Below are 14751 nucleotides of genomic sequence, written 5' to 3'. Positions count from 1 at the left end.
TAGCGCCCAGGGCGTCAAATGTCCGCGTTATCTGGCGCTGTCACCCGCAATTGTAAAGTGTCGTTTGTACGTGACGTCATTGGTCACATGAGTGTCTGCTATATATGTATGCTGGTTGCATGGAATAAAGGGTGGACGTTATCTCGCGCGCATCGGAAGCGGCTCAGTCCCTTTCTCAGCTCCTGCGGCCGGCACGGACGCGCATGGCCTTTCACTAGGGCGCAACACAATTAGAACCTGCTTAGTTTGATTGCAGTGAGGGTTTTTGTGTCGAAAAACAGGTCATTTTATTCGACGTTTCCGTAGACTCCTATTGTGCGATCTTTAACTGCTCTGGAAACAAATTTGAAGCTTACCCTAACATGATCACTGGAGTCTTCTCGTCCTTTTAGGTTCCCAGACGCGCTCTGTTGTCTTCGTTTTTCAACATTCACCCTCTACTATTAAATATTTGAGAAAAACTCACTGGTTCCATTGAAAACGCGCTAGCTTCGAGCCGGGACCACTAGGGGCGCTGCCTGTTTTGTGTCCAGAAAAGCTGGATATGTCTGTCTTCATGTTTTTTCACTGTTGCCATTTCATTTTCTATTGCAGCTAGTCTAGTATCCATACTATCAACAGTCGCTTCTATCTTTCTAACTTTGCCGACGAGGTTTTTTAACGTTTTATTTGTTCTTGCCTGCTTTTTAAGTATCTTTTGCAGACGTACGTTGCTGCTAAAGTGAGCATCAGAGTCAGAATTGGAGTGGAGACCCGGGTTAGGTTAAACATCGCTGGATGTTAGTAAGAGTATCCTAACCACATTATAGTATTCGTAAAACATAACAGACAAAGAATGTGGACTTGGCAGCACCAATAGAGTTACAACATCATCTCGTACAGAATAAGCAGGGATGTTAGCACCAACCTGCACCACGAGAAGAGTACGGATGAACATCGTCCTCTGGTCGGTGCCACCAAGTCCACTAAATTATCCGGACGTCCGGTCTGGGTTTGTGTAGCCGAGACCAGTAGCTGCCGGTGGCGTGATCGTTCCGGTGACGTAGTAGCTACGTTGATCGTATGCGATGGTCATGCTCGATGTCCGCTTGCCATGCTTATCGGTGTTATCATCAGCTTTGTTCCGCTCGTGGTCGTACTCGTAGTGAAGCCATGGCAGTGAAGAGACAGCGAAACCTGCACCCCGAGAAAAGTTGTGATGAGCATCGTTGGTGCCAGCAAGTCCACTCTCGCGGTGGAGGCGTTGCTTTTTTCGTAAAGGACGAAATTCGCTTATCTGTACTGTCCGAATCCGCATACAGCCTCAAATATATAAAAGCATTTTTTGTAAAGATAGAGAACTTTGTTGATGTTCGTGTGCTGTATCGGCCACCAAGAGTCGATGCTACGCACTCGGGTTGTTATCCTTGGGGATATAAACATTGACGCCTATAGTGCTAGTTTCAAACATTACGTTTACCTAATACAATCATATAATTTCCGCAATCTAATCACTGTGCCTACTCGGGTGACAAGTACGACAGAAACCACGTTGGACCATGTTCTCAAAAACATTCCATATGACATAACCGCATGTGTTCTAAATGAGCCTGTCACTGATCACATGCCAACATTTGCCACTGTGGATAGGAAACCTATAATAGATCATCAGAGAAACAGTACTTTTTATCGAATTGAATACTGAAAGGTTTTCAACTTCTTACGCTCTTTTGGAAGGCATGAGGTTTATCATGACGACGTGAACCAGAAATTTACTAATCTAAATAATGTTATTTCGAAATCCATATGTAGCTCAAAAAAAAGTAATCCACAGATGCTCATAGGATACACCAATCTGTATTTTGGTGACCCAAGCATTATCAGAGGCGCTAAAGGCGATAGAGTATTGACATCATAAGTGGAAACGCGATGAGCACAATGCGCATCTACTACATGAGTATGAAAGTGCTCGTAACAAATCGGTATCCGTGTCGCTTAAATGTAAGAAAGACTATTATTCGTAGCTTATTGAGCAAGCTTCCGGTAACTCGCGGAAACACGACAAATAATAAATAAAACAGACGGGCGTACTTGTGCTGAAAAAATGCTACCTGAATGTCGCTGAGGATACAGTCAATGACTCTAATACTTATTTTACAAATGTTACTCCCTGATTAGCCAATATGCTACTCTTAACAATGCGCTGTATGAACAAAGTTTTTTTTGCCAAATATCTTCGTAATAAACAACATAGAGATGAATGATAATCTGTTTATTGTGAGTAAACTAGTTATAGCAAGGCAGCGGGTCATGACGAAATTCCAGTGCGCATTATAAAAGAGAACATTGATATATTGTAGAACTGTTATGTCACCTCTTTAACCGCTCATTGCATACCGGTCAATATCCATCAATACATAAGATAGCCAAAGTCACCCCTGTTTACAAAGAGGGAAATAGATCTGATCCATGTTAGAGGGAGATAGGTCTGATCTCATAAGCTCCTCTTTCTTTGCGGCTAACCATCGACAGGATCTTATTTCGGTGGTAGGGCGCTTTAAACCTCATTTTTTGCAAGCGCATAAGCGCATACAAACAATGCATGCATTCATTATGGGGGGGGGGGGAACCAAGGCATCGGCAGGATTAGTCTCGGGGAGGAGGGGGGGGATGAACCGTGCCACATCGTGGTGGGGGACGGGGCCGCAGATAAGCTTGCGGAGCAGCTACTGGTGTGGCTTGAGAGGGAAGGAGGTGCAAAAATGCTTCGTTTGTGCATATGTTGTCAGTGAAGCTCACCTCCTGGAGGCATGGTGACGTAGCTAGTTAAGTCATATCTTCTCTCATCTAATAAATAACTGTATTGAGGACTTCTTACCATAAGACATTGTCACGGACGGCTATTTTCGGCGACACCGCGTCACGGCAATTAACGGGCGCCGTACTCCCCGACTGACCGTGAGAAACGGCGGCACATGAAAGGGAACCGATAAGTGCAAAATGGGGTGCTCTCCTTAGAACGTCGCCGCCGACAGTTAATCCTTTTGTAACTGTGGCGACTTCTGAGAGGTCGTAGAAGGCCGCGGTATACCCCGAAAAAGGATTAGACTACAAGATGCACCGACTGAGAGCTAAGTGGTTGACCGTTCCCACGGAGAAAAGCGTGGGAAACGCTCTGGTGGCCAAGCCGTATGACAACAACCAGACAGGTTGTCACTCTCGCTAGTTGAAAGCCCTCTCCCCAATTAAAAAGGGGTGGGGTCAAAATATTTTTGGGGCGGAGTTTCCCATCAATTAAACGCGCATGATTGGACCCAAGTAGAGGTCTCTTGTCCCCAAGGAAGAGAGTGAGGAGACACGAGGGGGATTTAAGCGCAGGATTTTGCCCTGCTAGGCAGACTAGTCGCTGACCAAGATGGTGTAGAAACAGATCAACAAGCATCTCTTCTAGAAGTTTTTAGTGTGGCTCTGTATCGGCTGGCCACCTAAACTTAGCCGTTCGTCTAGCTGTGACGCGATATTAACGTCTGCAACGTAGACATCGGGACTTCGCTTCGAGTTAGCTCAACCTGCTCGAAGTCACCTGCAAGCACTAGCCTCCCGGAGCCACCAGCGTTGCAACACCGCCGACATCGCAGTCGTGCCAGAACTCTCTTCGACTTCTCGCATCCGATCGTCGGGGACGCAACGCTGCCGGTCATCACACGTATGCCTTCACCTGTTTATATCTTCGAACTTTCTCCTCCGTAGTTCCATTCTTGTTAGTTTGTGTAGTTTGTAATAGTTCTCTCCTGTAAGCTGATTTATTGGTTCTGTTATATATCTCTTTAGTTGTATCAAGTGTTGATGTATTTTGTTAGTTGTATAGAAGTGTTGTATTAGATCCCGTGTGCTGCCATATCACTAGAGTAAAGTTTGTTTTGTTTTCCCACGTCTCTGATCTCTTCACTGTCTCTGCTTGCGTACGGAACGAACCAACCTGCTGTCATTCCCGTCGCCGACTTCGCGCTGGCGACGCTAGAGTGGCAGCTTGTAACAGACATTCTTTAGATAGTAATTAAATGCTAGCGGGCTCATCAACTACTTTCATTGTTTTTTTTTGCTGCTTAAATAAAAAACTTGTGTGATATCATTGGGCATGGCGGTGGACTTTTGATATATTCTCGTGTATCTTTTCAAGCCAACTTGATTATGTAGTTTAAAAGTTTAAAGGCTTGCTTCGTCATTGCAACTTCAATCTTCAGTAGTAGATGGTACTCATTCTGGTCACGGAAATTTTTAGAAGACTGGGAGTCCTTTGCGACAGACTAATTTATTAAATCGGCGAGTGGCCCAAAGCAGAAATCAGAAAAATGATTATCAGCGTTTGCAATGTCATCAACATTACTCTCAATGCTTTCTTAACTCCTAAACCTGGTGTACTAGCAAAACTAGCGACACATATGTCAGTACCGAATAGTTTTCATGGGTTCCTAGGTTGCTGTTCTTGTTCATGTCTGCATATCACGAGTCTCCATATGGCAGAATAGCTTAAATGTTCATCAAAAGACAGCCCTGTGACGGGAATGAGCTTTGCATGAATGGGAAGTTCTGTTATTTCAGGGTAAATGTTAAGCAGTACTATCACCCATCTTGCTATATTGTTGCAGTTTTTTTATAATAGTTAAGTCTCCAAGCTTGATGGGCACTTATCTCGGCTTGGGTGGCACCAAGATTTTTTTTTTACTTGCAACAAGTGCGTTCCTTCGGTGGGGAAGAGAGCCAGAGAACTGATGCGTTGTGCTCTAAATATGTTTACTCGGAGGGGGGGGGGCAAGGAGTAATTTCGGAGGCTGATGCCCCCACATGCCCCGCAATGGTGCTGCCCCTGTGTCTCTTGGCGTGTTCGTTGCACCATGATGGGCAGAGTCGCTCAAGCTGATCAACATTTTCGTGGCTCCCAGTGCACGGCAGGTTCTGATTTCGCATTTTTGAAGCCGGAGAACAGATGATATGAGGGCGGCAGTGTAAATCTTTCCCTGATAACATATGACTCAGATTGAGGTAGACAGGTATGAATTGAGAGCTGTAGATTTAGGTTATTGGTCACTGATTATCAGTGCTCTTACTTGCGTGAACAGTCTAAGCTTCTACAACATGAATTAAAGGTTAAACCTCTTCAATATTTTCTATTATTGTTCTTAGCTTCTTACCCCGCCGTGGTGGTCTCGTGGCTAAGGTACTCGGCTGCTGACCAGCAGGTGGCGGGATCGAATCCCGCCTGTGGTGGCTGCATTTCCGATGGAGGCGGACATATTGTAGGCCCGTATGCTCAGATTTGGGTGCACGTTAAAGAAGCCCAGGTGGTCAAAATTGCCGGAGCCCTCCACTACGGCGTCTCTCATAATCACATGGTGCATTCGGGACGTTAAACCCCCCATATAAATCAATTCCCGCCCCTTAAACCTTAAGTATTACCGTGTTTAGTCTTCAAAGGATGATATTTTAGCTCTCAGTTAAGTTTCTTTTCCGGTCCAGAAAGCAAGCTTCCAGGCCACGGGGGCTCTCTCGGTGACTATTTCTTTCAGCCCTGTTTTCATTGAATCTGCATGACATCGCTAGGTGATGTAGAGATTGCAGAGTTGGCCTGTTCTCTTTTTGTAAGATTCAAATATTTCTCATATATGAGAATCATTATCCGAAATTCATATACATTGCTGTTTCTGAAAACTTTGCCTTCTTTTTCAAAAACATTAAGAATGTAACATCTGTTTATGATTCAGGAGGAGCTAGAGAGAGAGAGAGAAGAGAGAGAGCACGGCTTCACGTATCCACGTGGTCATTCTCTCTATAGGCACCCGACAGTGGACCAGAGGGCGCGGCGAAGCTCTTTGGGCCGCCTCAGAATTGTTGGTACCGACCACCAGGGATATTCAGAAAATGGAACGCTCGCTGAACACTGTGACACGCTGAAATGTCAGTGCCCTTTTTGGCCCCTTTTCAAAGAACGCTTCCTGGCCGTTTACATTATCAGCCGTCACCCACCTGCTCACAACTTTCTTTTCTTATGTTATTCTGAAAAGAGAAAAGAACAGAAAAGTGAGCCCCGTAACTGTCCTCATCAGAGTGCGACACCTCAACAGTAGCTCACAAGGGATGGGGATAAGGAGGAATTAAAAGGATAGGACTAAAATGTATAGATTGAGAGAGGAAGGAGAAAGCGAGGCGCAGGGACAGCAAGCGACTGAAGTAAAGAAGAGATAGGAAAGATGGACAGGGTCGCAGAAGTCCTAGGACGAGGCACCACCGGCGAGAGCTCTTGTCGGCGTCAGTAGATGGCGTAGAGCGAGCCCAATCGGCCAGAGCTGCACTGTCGTCAGAGATTGCGGGGGCACAACCAGTCGGCACGAAATCCAGCGAGCCTGTCTTACAACTAAAAAAGAAAATGATACGCACGTGCAAGTTCGGTTTTGCTGCGTCAACTCGCTATAGGCTACGCATTGCAAGACTGGGTTTTGCTGCGCCTACTCGCTATAGGCTGTGTGTTCGGGCGCTACCATCAGATGTGCCTATAGGGAGAGGGCGCCCCTAGCTCAACGCCGCGTCAAAAAAAAAAAAAAAAGCCTTGCGTCGACGCGTTGCGACGTAATTGTGGGGTCAGGCCCTTAAGTGGACTGTCTACCGTCCTTCATTGCTCTTTTGTTTTGTGTCGCAATAAAAAGCGTACCGGGAGAAGTGTCTAACCTTGCAGCGGTTTCTCTTGAAAGTGCATAAATGTTTTTAAACAGAGTTTTTCCGTCCGCGTCATGGCTCCTTCCATTGATGGGATGAATGCCCACAACACTTGTTGGTGTCGGTGAAATCGTGAAAGTCCAAAACTGAAACCACGTGTGGCTTCTGCAGTTGTCATATAGTTTGAATATTATGAAAACAAATACCTTAGTGGTCGTTTTAGGCACGCACACTCTTTTTTGATGTTCTCATGAGCGGCGGCGGAGGCCGCGTTTCTCGGCCGTTTTCAGGCAAGCAAGCAGGCAAGCGAAAACAGCGCCGGCAGCGTCACCGGGCGCCTATTTCAACGCGTGAGGAAGAAACAAAACAAAATTTGGTCTCTGGTGCAAATTAAAGCTGCTTCAGCTGCATAAAATACAATTTCAAGTTAAATGTCTTTGTTTTAAAGCAAAATAAGTCTACCTGCGAAGGTTTCTTGTCCTACCAATAAATAGATTGTCAAGATTGACCACATTCGCTGTTGGGTGACGCTAGTGGTGACTTTTTATCGACTTTCAACATCAAGTTAAAATTATAATTCTTTTTCTGGCACGAAAGCATGGTCGTTGCCGCTGATGAGATGAACGATCTTTTCGTTTGTGCCACAATGAGAAAAAAAAATGGCAGTGGCTTAGCTCAGCTATGCCAGGATATACGTAGCGTTAGCAAAGGTTCAGCTGATTATTCTTGGCTTTCCAGATATCATGCTTACAGCTGCTTCATAGACACACACACATGGTATACGTATTATGTGGTACATGTATATTTATTTTTCCGGGCAACTATTTCGGGATCAGATGAGTTAAGCTTCTCCGCTCTACTGCACCGTTTAGCAGCATTTGCATTCTCCTTCTTCATGACTATACCACAGTGGCAAACGCCAGTCAGAGGCGCTATCAAGCGGCTCCAGCGCAGTGTCAGATAGCGACTGCACAGGGAAGGTGCGCGCGTCGGCGTCTATATGTCTACCAAGGCTAGACGGATCTCCTAAGAGCGCACACCGGCGGCGGCCGCGGCCATGTGCGAGGGAGGGGCCGGATCCGGTGCGTCACACCACTGATCGTCTGCGCAGCGCATCGAATTTCGCACACACCGGCGGCAAGCCACGCGCGGCGGTGGCGGAGTATCATTGCGCATGCACAGACTAGTGCCACGCGAAATTGGCTCAGCGAGGCCAGTGTAGCTAACGCTACAAAAAATTTCCGATCGGTAGACAGTCGATTGATTGAAGGGTTGAACGTCCCAAAATCACCATATGATTATGAGAGATGCCATAGTGGAGGACTCCGGAAATTTCGGCCACCTGGGGTTCCTTAACGTGCACCCAAATCTGAGCACACAGGCCTACAACATTTCCTCCTCCATCGGAAATGCAGTCACCACAGCCAGGATTCGATACCGTGACCTGCGGGTCAGCATGCAGCCGAGTACCTTAGCCACTAGACCACCAAGGCGGGGCTAGCGGGGTGTTTTTCTGGGGTTTATTGGAGAGAACCTTGATAAAAAAAGTACCGTTAAAGGGACACTAAAGTCAAATAACAATTTACGTCAGAGTGAAAGCCCAATGTATAGCAACACCTAAAACGACAATATTATCAACAACAGTGCCCTACTTACCGAGAAATTAAGGTAAATGCGCAAGAACACATGCGCTGCAGTAGGGCATTTTCAAGATGATCCCGATGACATCAGACGGACCGCCTAAAATTAATCACTAGTAATCGGTCTAACTGCACTAAATAAAGACCTTGGCCACTAGACTACCGCGCCGGGGTGGTAGACCGGCGCTTTAAAGTCACTAAGCGTGCCGACAAAAACTCGCAGCGGGAGCGCAGGCGTGGCGGAAGATGACTCGCGCTGTGCCGCGTGCATCGTTCGTAAAGCTGAGTGCAGCAAACGCCATCTCCGCCCGCTCCCCACCGCATGCATCAAAGCCAGCAGCATGAAACCGGAGTCGTCGGCGTCCGATTTCTTAGGAGCCTCGCTCATTGGTTGTATTCGTACAGGGAACTGCTAGATTTTACTTACGCGAACGCTGCAAGCAAGAACGAAGGGAAGTGCACATGCAGGTGGTGCACTTTGTATACTTTTGAGGGGCATTTGTTTTGAACCGAAAGCGATTTTGAAAAAACTAGGAGACCCTAAAGCTTCGCCTTTCATTTCATTTCATTTCATTTTATTTTATTCGGACATTTCCGCAGAAATGCCCACGAAGGGGGCAAAAGGAGAGTGTGTCTCCTGACTTGGCCCCTCTTCGTGAGGCACCTCGGGCAGGTAGAGCAGGACAGTACAAAACACCATAACATATTTTGAAATACAATACAAGTTGAAAAACAGTGAATACTATAAATATTACATACATTACATATTTCCTTTACATACACTATAGACTTGTGTTCTGTTTATTACATTGTAAATTCGCTTCTTAAATTGTGTTATGTTTTTAGCCTCCTTAGCGTATTCAATTATTTCAGGAATCCTGTTGCACAGTAGAATGATTTGGTTATTAATTGACTGTACACCATAGTTAGTCCGGCACATTGGCCCGACCAACGCAACAGTACGCAGATTATACGTAAGATCTCTGCTTAAGTACACATCAGAAAAAATCTGGAAATTATCTTTAATTTTTTTGAAGATTAACATGGCTAGTTGCATCCTATAGCACTCTGGGAACGGGAGTACATTATACATATAAAAAAGGGACATATTAGTGGGGACCGAGGTACTTATCAAACCTAGTGCGCGTTTTTGAAGAAGAATTATACTTTCTGTATTTGTTTTGTTACACGTACCCCAGACTAAAATGCAATAAATGATTTGCGAGTAGATAAAAGAAAAGTAAAGCTGCCGTTTAACTCTCCCTGGAAGGAGATGCTGTAAGCGTCGAATTAGACCGATCGATCTTGATATTTTTATTCGCAGGTTGTCCACATGGTGGGACCAACTAAGGTCACTTTGAAAACACACACCCAGAAACTGAATTTTATTTACCTGCGCAATATTTTCTCCATTAAAAACCAGAGAGATAGCATAATCTACAGGCCTATTTTTTTGTTTGAAGAGCATAAATTTAGTTTTTTTTATGTTTAGTTCTAGCTGATTGACTGTAAGCCATGATTTTAGTTTATCCAACCAAGAATTTGCAGTTGTTTCAATATCGCGAAGATCTAAACCAGAAAAGAAGGCATTGGTATCGTCGGCGTACATGACTATGTTTGGTGTGAACTGAATGTTAACTATGTCATTGATATAAAGTATAAAAAGTAGAGGACCAAGTATCGATCCTTGGGGAACCCCATACTTAATTACGCCCAAATCAGATTTATAATTGTGGAGCTGTACATATTGTTTCCTGGCCCAAAGATAGCTTTTCATTAGATCAAGCGCAATCCCGCGTATTCCATACAGTTGAAGTTTCCTAATTAATATATCGTGCTTTATCGAGTCAAAAGCCTTACGGAAATCGAGAAATATTCCCACAGTGTAAAATTTTTTTTCAAAGTTATGAAGTAGGCTGTCCTTAATACGGAGTAAAGCAGACTGAGTTGATCTACCTGGTTGGAATCCACACTGTTCTTCACAAATGACATTTCTGTTTGCTATAAAAGAAAATACCCTCTTATATATCAGGCGTTCCGCGACCTTAGAGAAAAGCGGCAGAATAGAGATTGGGCGATAATTTTGAAGTTCATTTTTATCACCTCCTTTAAAAATTATTGTTACGCGAGCTATTTTCATGGCACATGGAAAAATTCCCGTCAAGAAGAGTCTGTTGCATATGTAAGTGAATGGGGCGACAATCAAATCAGCAACTGCCTTGATAGGTGCTGCGGAAATGCCATCTTCTCCTGGTGAGCTGTTCTTTAGTGAGCATATGACAGTGGCTACTTCCTCCTCGGTAACGGGTAATAAAAACAAAGAATTAGTGGAAGAGCTTTCAATATAGCATTCAGCCGGTTTAAGGTCAGTCGCTTGTGTTATATTACTTGAGGATCCTGCCTCAAGGAAATGAAGGTTAAATTTGTCTGCCAGTGCCTTGCCACTGAAGTGAGTATCGTTTATCTGTATATAGCTAGGGACAGTGGCTTGTTTTCTTCCTATCAATTTATTAACCGAGCTCCAAACCATTTTTGAGTTGTTAATCACTGTAGAAAACTTGTAGGAAAACTTAGAAGGGACATCCTGTTCCTAGTGCGTATACTTCAAACACTTAGTGCATGAAACCTTTTCTAATTTGATATGCGCCCACTACGTGACCTTACAAGCGCAGTAGCGTGTGTGCCTTGTGTTGTGGGCTACCGGCTTTCATCCACGTAGCCATTACGATAATCACATATCCTTACGCTCGTTGGCAATAGACACTTGTAGCAGACATTATTACTGAAATATTTAATTTTGAATTTTGAAGCATACATGTACAGGCCGCGTGTGTTTGTGAAGCATGAAAGCTACATTTACTGCATTTCCAAGCAGAGGACATACTTTTTCACAAGCAGAGGCGTGGTCAATCCCCACTTGGACCCAAGCAACCCTGTTTCGGTCCCCACTATGCTCCAGGATCTTTTATCATCTAGGTATTATTTGTATCGATCTGGATTTTTCGGTCGCGCATAAGATGAGTTTTCGCTCACAACCAACCACACCAACGCCGGAATTTCTGCGAAACGAAATCTCCAACACTTTCGCATCAATAGATATAAGGTTTTTGCTTTAAAACACTTTTGAGTGATCTCCATCACACTGCTGGCGGATTTTAAGTTTTGCTGGGGCAAGTGGCTACTCGGAAGATATTTTTTTTTGTTTACTAAAGTGCGGCTCTAAGTTCTGTCTTCTCCGTTTTGAATAAAAGGCATGGCGATCATTAGACCTAAATAGTGACGTTTCAATTTACTTTTCGGGAGATAGAGGAAGTGTGTCTGGCTCTAATATCAATTCGTTCTGTACCAGTGTGGGTAGATATGTTTTAATGTACCACGTACAACATTAATGATAAAAAACGTGCATTATCCTATATTAAAAATTGTCGAATACATTTGGTACAGAAACCTTTCATAGAATCATAACAAGCAAGCCAGATAAGCTCCCAAGAAGTTTTCCTCCTTATGTCACTACCCTCCCTCTTTCGTTCTCTTGAGCAGATATAACAGCAGACATTAGATTGCACAAAATATATTTATGGAAGCGAGATAAAATCGTATAACGCAAAAAAAAAAACGCATCCATTTCGCCCGCATCAAGTTTGCCGTGCGCCTCGTTGAAAGATTATTTCGCCCGCGGCACTGTGGTGACGGGAGGTGCTTGCTTGGGTGTTTTACTGTTGCTCGCGGGTCCATCACATGGGACCACCACTGTCAAGCACTCGGGTATCAGTCCTGGGCCATTCCGACTTGACCGCTTTGACTCGGAGCTTTTTGTGGATGAGTGCCTCGAAAAATGGCTTGGTGGTCTTGAAGTGGTGTGATGTGTCAGGTTAGCTTTACGGAGTACTGATTACAAGCTTAAAGGGTTGTTCGACTGTTGAGGTGCACCGTGTGTCCAACGTGTGTCGGGCAATCCGAAAAGATGTCTTATATTGCCGGCACTGTGCGGCGGCTCGTAGTCGGAACAATTTTCCTAACTGTCTTTACCAGTGGGGCAACTGATGAAGGCACCATGGTTTGTTAAAGACTGATGTCGCAACGCCTTCAAAGCTGCAGCTGGATAAAATTGCCTGGAAGTAGACCAAAACAGTGGAACCGGCCAATCTGACACATGAACACATAGAATCTGCCTACAGGGTGAGATGTGGTTCTTGCTCACCGAACGCTTGCTGGTGAACTTGTTCGGGCAATCCCAGCTGCTTATCGGGCCTTGGAGAACGGAATTGGTTACAAGAACTAGAAGACAGTGTGGCATGACGTGGTTGACGCCGATGCGGAGAAGAGACTCGAGGGCGACTTGTCCTTACAGCGACAGCACAGTGCACGCACCATTGAACAGGGACAGTACGCAACTAGAATACGAGTATGTCACCAAGCGCCTTGAATGCAGCACAGAATGCTTATGCCTTTCAAGTTTCATGAGCTGAACCTCAGCAACAAAAAACTTCAAATTGGGTGGATTTGTACCGCCAGTGCGACGCTTCTGTAAGTCGGCCACCACGAGCACCAGCAGCAGCAGTATCGCGGCGACAGCCCGGCAGTTACTTTCTGAAAGAACAATTTGCACCGCTGTCAGTCCAATGGTAGAACACTCCTTCACCGTTGATGGTGCATTGAATTGTCTCCACCTCTTCATCGGCACAAAATTAGACCGATCTACAATCGATTCACGTAACAGATAATTTGTTGGGCGAAAGTGGAGATGCCCGGCCGTCGCCAGCCCCTGGAGGAGCAAGATCCGACTGTGAGCCAGTGGCTGCAGGTAGTCGGACTGCAGTGGCGGCTCCTGAAAACGGCCCTCTAATGTGGCGATGGCATGGTGAAGGTGGTAGGGGACACCTTTCGAGATGCAGGATGACCGAAGTGCACTCATTGGCCATCCACGTCTCAGCTGCGGCGCCTTATGCATCGACCAATGTCTTGAACCAATGCTTCACCAGGCATGGTGCGGCCAATGGCTCTCAGATCTGTAAACATGGAATAGATGAAAGCCGGAGCACTGCTTGTTTTGTTCGATTGTGCAAGTAATTTTTGTTAGTATTGTGAAGCGGTACCATTTCCAAGTAATGTATACTAGCTTTTAGCATATTAAGAAACTATTGTTCAACAGGATTCAGCAACTTGTTCATTCCGTTGAGCATGATATACTGAAGGGTGTAATAACGGATAACTATAGTGAACTCGACCGAGCAGCTTACCATGACCGATGTCGGTGCTTGCTCGGCAACGGTTTTGTGCCGATTTTTTGGTAATGAGAGCCTTGGGCGAGAGATGGCGAGGGAGGGTGGGGCCGACCTGAGAGGATGATGATAGCGATAGGTTAATTTCCCACCGCCGCCAAAAGGCAGGAAGTCAGCGTAGCACCATGCGCGCACTTTAGCTACTTCTGGGCGAGAGACGTCATCGGTATATAGACACTAGTTCTTAGGCACACAACTGATTCTGATTTCCGCGTTTCACGTTCGGCGCGTGGTCAGTGACAGGCCTATAGGTTATAGACATCTTACAATGTGTGCTGAAGTAAGAAACTCTTACCCATTGGCAGCCGGCGAGGATTTATAAGGGCGGACTTTGACACTTGCTGTGGAATTGCCCGTGGATGCCAGTACGGGAACAGAGTGGCAAAGCAGAAGCCAGCGATGAAGGACGGGTAGCACCGAACGGCTTCCAATCTTCTTATCTCTCGAGCGCCATGCGAACCGATGACGATGGCCACGGTTCACAAGTATGACACCAACCCACTACGATGTGTGTGCTGGTGCACTATAGTGCCCGAGGTGAAAGCCATCAACAGAAAACATCTAAACAGCATTCATACATGCGGTCATGCGGGGACCCAGGGATGTAGGTGGCTGAGTCACTTGGTCAGTAAACGTTTTCCTCCTCCACTATATAGCGAGTGGAAAAATTTTCCCACACCTAAAATACTCTTTCATACGAAATTCAAGTGCTGCTATTTCGGCATTTTGAAATCGTGATATATATATGGGAATCGCAGAGAGCACGCCGTTCACCGACTTCCAAAAGTGTGCCAAATATTTCGATGAGTATCTTTCAATGCACAAACACACGCATACACACACAAGTATAGATATTACGGGTGGCGTTTTGGTCAGTGAATTTGCCCGTATGGAAGCCGGTTTGGGCCTGTATACGCGCTACTTGCATAGCAGCAGCACACATGACGGCACAACTGCCACACGCAAGGAAGGGCGAAAGAGCGTTGCCAATTCGCTCTTTCGCCTTCCGCCTACAGACGGAGCACAAGTGTATGGATTTCTAGAGTTACTGTATATGCTCCCAAGAGGTAGCATACACAGTTACTCTATGTATTTCTTGTTTGAGGCTGTGTGTCGAACGCCCTAATATATGCAGACAT

At 45.4% G+C, this 14751-nt stretch overlaps 1 long non-coding RNA gene across 1 annotated transcript; it reads right to left on the bottom strand.

The window, feature by feature from the left end:
• Positions 1-11885: 11885 nt before the first annotated feature.
• On the bottom strand, positions 11886-14221 carry LOC142777290 (uncharacterized). The gene is made up of 3 exons (XR_012888011.1): positions 13908-14221; positions 13571-13667; positions 11886-13339 (listed from the first exon to the last, which is right to left on the bottom strand). It is a non-coding gene; the product is annotated as an uncharacterized LOC142777290 (long non-coding RNA).
• Positions 14222-14751: the final 530 nt, after the last annotated feature.

The sequence above is a fragment of the Rhipicephalus microplus genome, chromosome X, assembly GCF_043290135.1.
Source record: "Rhipicephalus microplus isolate Deutch F79 chromosome X, USDA_Rmic, whole genome shotgun sequence".
NCBI lineage: Eukaryota > Metazoa > Arthropoda > Arachnida > Ixodida > Ixodidae > Rhipicephalus > Rhipicephalus microplus.
This window is presented reverse-complemented; position numbering and strand designations above follow the sequence as displayed.